Source organism: Triticum urartu, chromosome 3A, assembly GCF_056163025.1.
Source record: "Triticum urartu cultivar PI428250 chromosome 3A, HENAU_Tu73, whole genome shotgun sequence".
In the NCBI taxonomy this organism is placed as follows: Eukaryota; Viridiplantae; Streptophyta; class Magnoliopsida; order Poales; family Poaceae; genus Triticum; species Triticum urartu.
Genome location: NC_141875.1, coordinates 520,929,484 through 520,941,973, shown reverse-complemented (window position 1 = coordinate 520,941,973; position 12,490 = coordinate 520,929,484).

Below are 12,490 nucleotides of genomic sequence, written 5' to 3'. Positions count from 1 at the left end.
GATCATCTTGCCTGCAAAGTTCTCAGAGTTGACTTGATCCTCGTAAGCGAACTCAACGGGCTCCTCATTCACGAACTCGTCTCCCGGCTCTACCCAAACAAGACAAACAAGCAAAAGGAACACAATCAACCACGTGCAATGCTCAAACAACATGATGCAAACATGGTATGATATGCGGGATGTGATATGTGATGCATATGCAAGATTTGACAAGGAATGATTGAACCTGGCCTCAACTTGGAAATCCAAGAGTGCCACTAGAAAGGTGAGGTGATTTCTGTTGAAATCGATATAAAGATCACCGGAATCGGATGCACGGTTTGGAAATGGCAAGAAAAACAAATATGACACCGGTCTGCGATAATCAGCAAGTAGCCATCTAAATGCATCAAGATAAATATGCTACAACACTCAAACATGACAACAAAATACATGGCAGGGATCCACTCATGAATCTTGACAAAAGATGAACACTGAGCTACGGCTAATTCATCCATTAACAGGTTCAAACAAGCATGACAAAAGTGCAAATGATAACAGGTTTCAGACTTAGTGAAATTAACACAAGTCTGGAATTTATCATCAGGAAGCACACTTTAGAGCATGAAAAATACATGCTACAGGAACTTAACATGGCAAAGCAAGACATGGCATGAAGCTACTCAAAGCACTTAACAAAAGTCCCTTAGTGACCTTGAGCCAAAAGGGATCAGAAAATACAATTTCAAGCATGTGAACATGGCAAAAATATAAACAGATTCAGACTTAGTGAAAAACTGGAGCATGCAAATCAGTTAACGAGTAGGCATGTTTACGAGCTCGATGCACTCACTACATAGCATGGCAAGACCAACTAAGCATACACCCATCACGAATACATAGCATAGAAGCTAGACATGGAAAGAACAACAACATAGAATGCACGGATCAATAGCAACATCCTCGGCAAAATCGCTAAACATGTCAAAAATCTGCCAGGATTCACGATATAGCAAAAGTAGAGCTCGATTGACTCAAGCTAGGCTGCTCCATGAATGCAAACAAAGACATGGATGGATAGAGCACCACAATGTAAAAACAACACCCTTACTGATCATCCTCAAAATAGGCACGGATCACTAGGAAACAACATGAACATATGGCATAACGACCAAATCAGGACAAGGACTTGGTGAAATTCTAAGTCCCTGAAATCAGCATTACCGATTATGCTACTTTGCAAGCTTCTGCTAGTCACCACAAATATCACAAAAATACATGGAAAGCACCTCTATAAAGATGGCATGACATATAACAAAATAGATGTAGAGCTCAGGATCATAGCATGCACACATTAATCATGGCAAAAATGACAAAATGCCATTTGATGAAATAGATCTGACAAATTCATCACATAGCCCTCTTCCAACAGCATTTCAGGCATCGAGATGAGCTCAGATGAAAATGATGCAGCGAGATTAAATGATATACTCATTGAGACGAACATTTTGATATGCTACGCGTGCAAATCGGAGCTACGGATGCAATGATACGACATGCCAAAGTTTGCAAAATAAATCTGAGAGAGGGGAGAAGGTCAACCCAGATCTAGGGTTTGCACGCGCCCCAAGGTCAGATCCGAGCTCGCCGGAGGTCTTGCCGGCCTCGACGGATGGTGGCGGCCGGAGTGCGCCGCGGGGAGGAGGAAGAGGAGGCCGGCCGGCTTCGGAGGTCGCCGGAGCGGCGGAGGAGCTCGACGGACCTCCGGGCGACGTGGCGGCGTGAGGAAGAGGTGGCGGTGGTGCGTGGCGGCCGGGGCGGCGCCCGCCGGCGAGGGAAGCAGGCGGCGGCGCGGCGAGCGAAGGGGGCGGAGCTGGAGCAGCGTCGGGGGCGAGGAAGATGAAGGCGGGCAGCGGCGGACGGATCTGGGCCGCGGGGGCCTGTTGCGGGCTCCCGCGGGCTTCGGCGATGTAGGGTGCAAAGGCGCCACGTGGCGGCTCGCGGTAGGTCGGGCGGCAGCGGGGGGACATGTCCGGTCCGATCCGGACGCGTCCGGCGGCGGGAGGAGGAAGAGGCTAGGGTTAGGGGTGTTTTGACCCGAAATTTCGGGGGGAGGTCTAGTTTTATAGGTAGGAGGAGCTAGGAAGCTCCAAATGGAGTGCGGTTTTCGGCCACGTGATCATGATCAAACGACCGAGACGATGGAGAGGGTTTAGGTGGGTTTTGGGCCAAATTGGAGGGGTGTTGGGCTGCAACACAAACGAGGCCTTCTCGGTCCCTCGGTTAACCATTGGAGTATCAAACGAAGTCCAAATGGTACAAAACTTGACAGGCGGTCTACCGGTAGTAAACCAAGGCCGCATGACAAGTCTCGGTCCAATCCGGAAATTTTTAACCCCCACACACGAAAAGAGGTAGAAAGGACCACCGGAGGAGATAGGAGCGCCGAAATGCAAAACGGACAACGGGGAAAATGCTCGAATGCATGAGACGAACACGTATGCAAATGCAATGCACATGATGACATGATATGAGATGCAAGACAAAGGCAAAAACACACGGAGACAAAAACCCAACACCGAGGAAAATAAAATAACTTAGGCCGGAAACGACAAGAGTTGGGATACAGATAAGGTAAATTACATCCGGGGTGTTACAACACTCCACCACTACGAAAGGATCTTGTCCCGAGATCTAGGACTGGAAAAATGCTGGGTACTCAGAACGGAGGTGATCCTCGTGTTCCCAGGTGGCTTCACGGTCAGAATGGTGTGACCACTTGACTTTGAGGAATTTGATTGACTTATTGCGAGTCTTGCGCTCAGTCTCTTCAAGAATAGCAACTGGGTGCTCACGGTAAGAAAGGTCTTCTTGGAGATCAATGTCTTCGAAGTTGACGGTGCGGTCAGGGGTCTTGAAGCACTTGCAGAGCTGAGAGACATGGAACACGTCGTGCACGTTTGCAAAGTTGGAGGGAAGCTCGAGTTGATAGGCGAGATCGCCTCTCTTGCTGACGATCTTGAAAGGACCCACGTATCTAGGGGCAAGCTTCCCTTTGATACCAAAGCGACGAGTACCTTTCATTAGAGAGACGCGGAGGTAAACATGGTCTCCGATCTTGAAAGCCAAATCATGATGCTTACTATCATAGTAGCTCTTCTGGCGCGATTGCGCTGCTTTGAGGTTATCACGAATGACTTTGCACATTTCCTCTGCCTCTATGATCAAGTCATTTCCAAGAAGTTGACGTTCACCAGTCTTTGACCAGTTAAGAGGAGTACGGCACTTCCTGCCATAGAGAATTTCAAATGGGGCCTTGCCCGAACTCGCTTGGAAGCTATTGTTGTAGGAGAACTTGGCATATGGAAGACAATCTTCCCACTTCATACCGAAAGAGATAACGCAAGCCCTGAGCATATCTTTGAGAATCTGATTGACACGCTCGACTTGGCCGCTAGTTTGAGGATGAAAAGCTGTGCTGAAATAGATGTTGGTGCCCATGGCCTTTTGAAAAGAATCCCAAAAGTTGGAGGTAAAGATGCTGCCACGATCTGAAGAGATCAAGTGTGGAATGCCGTGCAGAGAGACAATCTGAGAGGTATAAAGCTCTTCCAATTGAGCTGCAGTGATAGACTCTTTGATAGGCAGGAAATGAGCCACTTTAGTGAGTTTGTCGATGACAACGAATATAGCATCATTGCCACACTTGGACTTTGGAAATCCCGTCACGAAGTCCATCTCAATGTGGTCAAACTTCCATTCTGGAATGGCAAGAGGTTGGAGGAGACCAGCTGGTCGTTGGTGTTTTGCCTTCACTCTTCTGCAGACATCACATTCATTCACGAACTGAGCAATCTCACGCTTCATTCGAGTCCACCAATATGCCTGCTTGAGGTCCTGGTACATCTTTGTACTTCCAGGGTGGATAGAGAGGAGTGAATTGTGAGCCTCGTTCATAATGACTTTACGAAGGTCACCTTTAGGCACCACAATGCGATCCTCGAAGAAAAGAGTATCCTTGTCATCAAGGCGATAACACTTGTACTTGGGTTGACTCTTGGCAATCCCAATCTTCACCTTCTTCACCATAGCATCAAGAAGTTGAGCCTCGCGAATCTGATCTTCCAAAGTAGGAGAGACTTGAAGGTTGGCGAGGAAACCTTGAGGAACAACTTGCAGGTTGAGTTTGCGGAAAGCTTCACAAAGCTCGGGTTGGTAAGGCTTGAGAATCAGACTGTTGCAGTAAGCCTTCCTGCTCAATGCGTCAGCAATTACATTGGCCTTGCCTGGAGTATATTCGATGCTCGGATTATACTCTTGAATCATTTCGACCCAACGAGTCTGCCTGAGGTTGAGAATAGGCTGAGTGAAGATGTACTTGAGACTCTTGTGGTCAGTGAAGATGTCCACTTTTCTTCCCAATAAGAGATGTCTCCAAGTCAAAAGAGCATGCACAACTGCCGCCAACTCGAGGTCATGAGTGGGGTAGTTCTTCTCGTTGGGCTTCAACTGGCGAGAGGTATAAGACACAACTTTCTTCTCTTGCATCAACACTGCACCAAGACCTTGAAGAGAGGCGTCACAGAAGACCTCGAACAGTTTGGATTCATCAGGAGGATTCAGAACTAGAGCAGTGACTAATTTCTCTTTCATGGTGTTGAAAGCGATGTCACATTCCGGAGACCAAACGTACTTCACATGCTTCTGGAGAAGGTTGGAAAGAGGCTTCGCGATATTTGAAAAGTTCTCAACGAACCTTCGACAATAGCTTGCGAGCCCAAGGAAGCTGCGGAGTTGCTTCACGTTCTGAGGTGGTTCCCAATTCACAATTGCAGACACCTTCTCATGATTCATCACTATGCCCTTGGCAAAGATGATATGCCCAAGATAGAGAACCTCATCGAGCCAAAACTCGCACTTAGAAAACTTGGCGTAGAACTGATGTTCTCTGAGCTTATCGAGCACCAAACGCAAGTGCTTGGCATGATCTTCCATTTTCTATGAAAAGACCAAAATGTTATCGAGGTAGACCAAGACGAAGTCATTTGTGTAGGGATTGAAGATGAAGTTCATCATGCGAGAGAACGTCGGAGGAGCGTTGACGAGGCCAAAAGACATGACAGTGTATTCATATGAACCATAGCTTGTTGTGAAAGCCGTCTTGGGGATATCTTGCTCACGAATTCGAATCTGGTGATAGCCCATACGGAGATCAAGCTTGGAGAATACTTGAGCACCTTTCAGTTGTTCAAACAGCTCGTTGATGTTGGGAAGTGGGTACTTGTTCTTTATAGTCTTCTTGTTCAGTGGACGGTAGTCAACACAAAATCGGTCGTTCCATCCTTATTCTTCACAAAAAGAACTCCACAACCCCACGGAGAAGAACTAGGTCGGATGAGACCCATACGCTCTTGAATATCGAGTTGCTTCTTCAGCTCCTTCAACTCTTCAGGTCCAAGCTTGTAAGGACGTTTGCAAACGGGTACCGTGCCAGGCTCAAGATCTATGACGGATTCAACTGGCCGGTGCAGAGGCATTCCTGGAAGCTCTTCTGGAAAGACGTCTTGATATTCGCAAACGACTGGAATTTGAGAGATGGCATCTAGTTCACCCTTCTCATTGAGAGAAAACAGGCGGATGGTATCATCACGAGCGGTAAAGACAATTACATCCTCAGACGAATGAGTTAATTGAATCTGCCTAACAGCACAATCAAGATGAGCCTTGTGCTTAGAAAGCCAATCCATTCCAAGAATAAGATTAATATCCGAGTTACCAAGGACCACTGGAGAGGACAGAAACTTGTAGTCGCCCAACGTGATAGAGACACCTGGAGTAACCAAACTAGAAGTCAAAAGCTTGCCAGGAGAAACAACTTGCATGACTTTCGGCATAACCTCAGTATCAACATTGTTCTTCGATGCAAATGGGAATGAAAAGAAAGAATGCGATGCACCAGTGTCAAAAAGTACTTTTGCAGGAACATCGTTAACAGGAAGGTTACCCATAATGACATCTGACGAGTCCTCTGCCTGAGCTGCTTTCATCAAATTGACCTTGGCGTGCTTGGGGTTATGCTTGACCACAGCTGTACTTGCCGATCTCACAGGAGGAGGAGGAGGAGGAGGGAGACGCCTTTGATTGAAGCATTTGTTGGCATAGTGACCCTTCTGTTGGCACTTGTTGCACGTGACCTCCGAGAGCGGACGGTGATACGGAGCACTCGATCTTGGAGCTTGAGATGAAGTCTTGTTCTGAAAGCCAGGGTTGGGTGGGTGAGAAGATCCACTGCCACCTTTGCTCTTCTGCTGATGAGGCTGACGGAACGTAGGAGGAGGAAGCCAATACTTCTGCTGCTTAGCCATTTGAGTTGAGGAAGAAGGAGTTGCATCTCTGACACGCTTCTTGGAGGCATCGCACTTTAGTTGAGCAGTCTCTTGCTTCATTGCCATGTTGTAAAACTCATTGTACCTCTTGGCCTCAAAGAGGACGAGAGCTAGCTGTATTTCTTCTCTGAGACCACCCCTGAACTGGTAAATCATGCTCTTCTCGTCAGGGACGTCTTGCTTAGCAAAACGGGTGAGCTTGTGAAACATCTTGTTGTACTCGTAAACAAACATAGAGCCTTGCTTCAGGTTGTGGAATTCCTCATGCTTGCTTTCAACCACACTCTGAGGAATATGATGAGCTTTGAAGTCTTGATGGAATTCATCCCAGGTAATCACATGGCCTCCTCTGGAATCTTTGTACTGCTGAAACCATCCTGCATCTTGGTCTTTGAGTTGGAAGGAAGCGAACTTGACAAAGTCCTCAGGCCTGACGTTACTGCACTCGAAATGCTTGCATATGTCCACGAGCCAATCATCAGCGTATGTTGTCTCAACACAATTGTTGAAGGTCTTTGGCTGTTTAGCAAGGAACTGGTTGAGTGTAGCAAACTGATTCTAATTGTTGCCATGACCCTGGTTCCCTTGGTTGCGCTCTTGAAGAAGTTGCATGATCAGCTGCGTGTTTGCATTGGTAGCGGCCATCACAGCTTGCCATGCCTCCGGAGGTGGAGGTGGTGGTGGCGGATTAGGATTTGCAGTCGTATGCGTTGGAGGAGCCATCCTGAAGAGGTTGACATCCATTAGCACATTGACAGACAAGTATTGAAGCTGAATCAAACGGGTTGAAATTGCAACATAAAGTCTTCACATCCGAACCAAATGAACGAATGCTTTCCAATCGAAATGGTCACATATCCATAAATTGAGAAGCCACTTTGAATTGAGGTAGAAGAAAAACAACAAGGTACGGAACAAGAACAAATACTTGGTGAGGATTACCCAATCCCAAACCAAATATCCGGGGAAGAAGAACTAGAGCTACAAGAATTCCCACCTATGAAACTCCCGAACCTTTCTGGTTATGCAATCAGGTGTTGGGGATACAGGGGAAGCATAATATCTCACCCAAAACTAGCAAATCCTACATCCAGCTGTATCCATCCTTCAACACATAACCGAGAAAACTTCGGAAATCATTTACCTCAACCTTCGAAAAGCATCCGTTATACGAGTTATGGCAATACTCCCGAACTCACGCCCCAGTACTGGGTGGCGAGGTTATCTCACCAACAACTGCATAAAAGAGATTTTCAATGCCGGCGAAACTCAGGTATTCCAGAATCTCAACGATAAAATTGTGACGACAACACCTCGGAGCTCAACTCCCCGGGACACTGCCACAAACCCTAAATGACAGGAGGCACCAAGAACAATGTTCTCGTCACAAATCGATCGGAACAATTCCAAGATACCCGCGTGATCCTAATTTTTTTTAGTGAAATTTGAGAAGAGAAGAGTCAAAACTCTACATCAGGATGCCTTACCAGAGCGATGAAGGGACCGGGGAGTAAAAATAATTCCTAAACTCTCCGATATATAATTCCTAAATGACTCAAAACATTTTTCTAGACTCAACAACGCCAACGATTCGATCAAGCATGGGGCTCCTAAGGTCGGGAAAGGCTCTGATTACCAACTTGTAACGCCCTCGATGCGGCTATATCTCCTACGTGTCGAAGAACGACTTAGAGGCATAACCTCATTGAAAGCAATGTTGCAAGTAAGGTAATCTTCACAACAACCCATGTAAATAGATAAAAGGGGAAAAGGTACATAGTTGGCTTACACTCGCCACGTCACACAAATACATGAATAACATTACAATCATCCAATACACTCATGGTCCGACTACGGTACCAAAATAAAAGATCAACCCCCACATGCGACACGGTCCCCGATCGCCCCAACTGGGCACCACTACTGATCATCTGGGAAAGACACATAGTAACGGCGAGAGTCTTCATCGAACTCCCACTTGAGCTCAAGTGCATCGTCTGGAACGGTATCATCGGTCCCTGCATATGGTTTATGAAGTAAACTGTGAGTCACGGGGACTCAGCAATCTCGCACCCTCGCGATCAAGACTATTTAAGCTTATAGGTAAGGCAAGGTATGATGTGGAGCTGCAGCAAGCGACTAGTATATATGGTGGCTAACATACGCAAAAGAGAGCGAGAAGAGAAAGCAAAAGCACGGTCGAACAACTATGATCAAGAAGTGATCCTAGAACAACCTACGCCAAGCATTACCCCAACACCGTGTTCACTTCTCGGACTCCGCCGAGAAGAGACCATCACGGTTACACACGCGGTTGATTCATTTTAATTAAGTAAAGTTTCCTGTTATCTACAACCGAACATTAACAAATTCCCATTTGCCCATAACCGCGGGCACGGCTTTCGAAAGTTCAAATCCCTGCAGGGGAGTCCCAACTTAGCCCATCACAAGCTCTCACGGTCAACAAAGGATATTCCTTCTCCCGAGACATTCCGATCAGACTCGGCATCCCGATTACAAGACATCCTCGACAATGGTAAAACAAGTCCAGCAACACCGCCCAAATGTGCTGACAAATCCCGATAGGAGCTGCACATATCTCGTTCTCAGGGCACACTCAGATGAGACATCCTACGAGTAAAACCAACCCTCAAGTTGCCCCGAGGTGGCCCCGCAGTCTACTCGGTCGGACCAACACTCAGAGGAGCATTGGCCCAGGGGGGTTTAAATAAAGATGACCGTTGGGCTCCGGAAACCCAAGGGAAAAAGAGGCTAGGTGGAAAATGGTAAAACCAAGGTTGGGCATTGCTGGAGGAGTTTTATTCAAGGCGAACTGTCAAGGGGTTCCCATTATAACCCAACCGCATAAGGAACGCAAAATCCGGGAACATAACACAGATATGACGGAAAACTAGGGCGGCAAGAGTGGAACAAAACACTAGGCAAAAGGCCAAGCCTTCCACCCTTTACCAAGTATATAGGTGCATTAAGATAACAAGATAATAAGGTGATATCCCAACAATAAACAATGTTCCAACAAGGAACGATCACCAATCTTCACCTGCAACTAGCAACGCTATAAGAGGGGCTGAGCAAAGCGGTAACATAGCCAATCAATGGTTTGCTACGACATGGTGGGTTAGAGGTTTGACATGGCAATTTGGGAAGCATGATAAGAAAGTGGTAGGCATCGTAGCATAGGCATAGCAAAAGAGCGAGCATCTAGCAAGCAAAGATAGAAGTGATTTCGAGGGTATGATCATCTTGCCTGCAAAGTTCTCAGAGTTGACTTGATCCTCGTAAGCGAACTCAACGGGCTCCTCGTTCATGAACCCGTCTCCCAGCTCTACCCAAACAAGACAAACAAGCAAAAGGAACACAATCAACCACGTGCAATGCTCAAACAACATGATGCAAACATGGTATGATATGCGGGATGCGATATGTGATGCATATGCAAGATTTGACAAGGAATGATTGAACCTGGCCTCAACTTGGAAATCCAAGAGTGCCACTGGAAAGGTGAGGTGATTTCGGTTGAAATCGATATAAAGATCACCGGAATCGGATGCACGGTTTGGAAATGGCAAGCAAAACAAATATGGCACCGGTCTGTGATAATCAGCAAGTAGCCATCTAAATGCATCAAGATAAATATGCTACAGCACTCAAACATGACAACAAAATACATGGCAGGGATCCACTCATGAATCTTGACAAAAGATGAACACTTAGCTACGGCTAATTCATCCATTAACAGGTTCAAACAAGCATGACAAAAGTGCAAATGATAACAAGTTTCAGACTTAGTGAAATTAACACAAGTCTGGAATTTATCATCAGGAAGCACACTTTAGAGCATGAAAACTACATGCTACAGGAATTTAACATGGCAAATCAAGGCATGTCATGAAGCTACTCAAAGCACTTAACAAAAGTCCCTTAGTGACCTTGAGCCAAAAGGGATCAGAAAATACAATTTCAAGCATGTGAACATGGCAAAAACATAAACAGATTCAGACTTAGTGAAAAACTGGAGCATGCAAATCAGTTAACGAGTAGGCATGTTTACGAGCTCGATGCACTCACTACAGAGCATGGCATGACCAACTAAGCATACACCCATCAAGAATACATAGCATAGAATCTAGACATGGCAAGAACAGCAACATAGAATGCACGGATCAATAGCAACATCCTCGGCAAAATCGCTAAACATGTCAAAAATCTGCCAGGATTCACGATATAGCAAAAGTAGAGCTCGATTGACTCAAGCTAGGGTGCTCCATGAATGCAAACAAAGACATGGATGGATAGAGCACCACAATGTAAACACAACACCCTTACTGATAATCCTCAAAATAGGCACGGATCACTAGGAAACAACATGAACATATGGCATAACGACCAAATCAGGACAAGGAGTTGGTGAAATTCTAAGTCCCTGAAATCAGCATTACCGATTACGCTACTTTGAAAGCTTGTGCTAGTCACCACAAATATCACAAAAATACATGACAAGCACCTCTGTAAAGATGGCATGGCATATAGCAAAACACATGTAGAGCTCAGGATCATAGCATGACACGTTAATCATGGCAAAAATGACAAAATGCCATTTGATGAAACAGATCTGACAAATTCATCACATAGCCCTCTTCCAACAACATTTAGGGCATCAAGATAAGCTCAAATGAAAATGATGCAGTGAGATTAAATGATGTACTCATTGAGACGAACATTTTGATATGCTACACGCGCAAAATGGAGCTACGGATGCAAAGATACGACATGCCAAAGTTTGCAAAATAAATCTGAGAGAGGGGAGAAGGTCAACCTGGATCTAGGGTTTGCACGTGCCCCGAGGTCAGATCCGAGCTCGCCAGAGGTCTTGTCGGCGTCGACGGATGGTGGCGGCCGGAGTGCGCCGCGGGGAGGAGGAAGAGGAGGACAGCCGGCTTCGGAGGTCGCTGGAGCGACGGAGGAGCTCGCCGGACCTCCGGGCGACGTGGCGGCGCGAGGAAGAGGTGGCGGTGGCGCGTGGAGGCCACGGCGGCAAGGTGGCGGAGCCCGCCGGCGAGGGAAGCAGGCGGCGGCATGGCGAGCAAAGGCGGCGGAGCTGGAGCGGCGTCGGGGGCGAGGAAGATGAAGGCGGGCGGCGGCGGACGGATCTGGGCCGCGGGGGCCTGTTGCGGGCTCCCACGGGCTTCGGCGATGTGGGGCACGGAGGCGCCACGTGGCGGATCACGGTAGGTCGGGCGCCAGCAGGCAGACGTGTCTGGTCCGATCCAGACGCTTCCCGCGGCAGGAGGAGGAAGAGGCTAGGGTTAGGGGTGTTTTGACCCGAAATTTCGGGGGGAGGTCTAGTTTTATAGGTAGGAGGAGCTAGGAAGCTCCAAATGGAGTGCGGTTTTCGGCCATGCGATCGTGATCGAATGACCGAGATGATGGAGAGGGTTTAGGTGGGTTTTGGGCCAAATTGGAGGGGTGTTGGGCTGCAACATAAACGAGGCCTTCTCGGTCCCTCGGTTAACCGTTGGAGTATCAAACGAAGTCCAAATGGTACGAAACTTGACAGGCGGTCTACCGGTAGTAAACCAAGGCCGCATGACAAGTCTCGGTCCAATCCGGAAATGTTTAACCCCTGCACATGAAAAGAGGTAGAAAGGACCACCGGAGGAGATAGGAGCGCCGGAATGCAAAACGGACAACGGGGAAAATGCTCGGATGCATGAGACGAACACGTATGCAAATGCAATGCACATGATGACATGATATGAGATGCAAGACTAAGACAAAAACACACGGAGACAAAAACCTGACACCGAGGAAAATAAAATAACTTAGGTCGGAAATGGCAAGAGTTGGGATACAGATAAGGTAAATTACATCCAGGGTGTTACAAACACTCATTGGACCGCCTACAGCAGTGTGTATTATTTCCAACAAGTTTGTTGCTCGCTCCATTGTTCCAGAAAACGGACTCTTAGTCATCTTGCCCATGAGGCATGGTTCGCAAGCATCAAGTGATTCCAAAAGACCATCAGCATGGAGATTTTTCATGCGCTTTACACCAATATGACCTAAACGGTAGCGCCACAAATAAGTTGCACTATCATTATTAA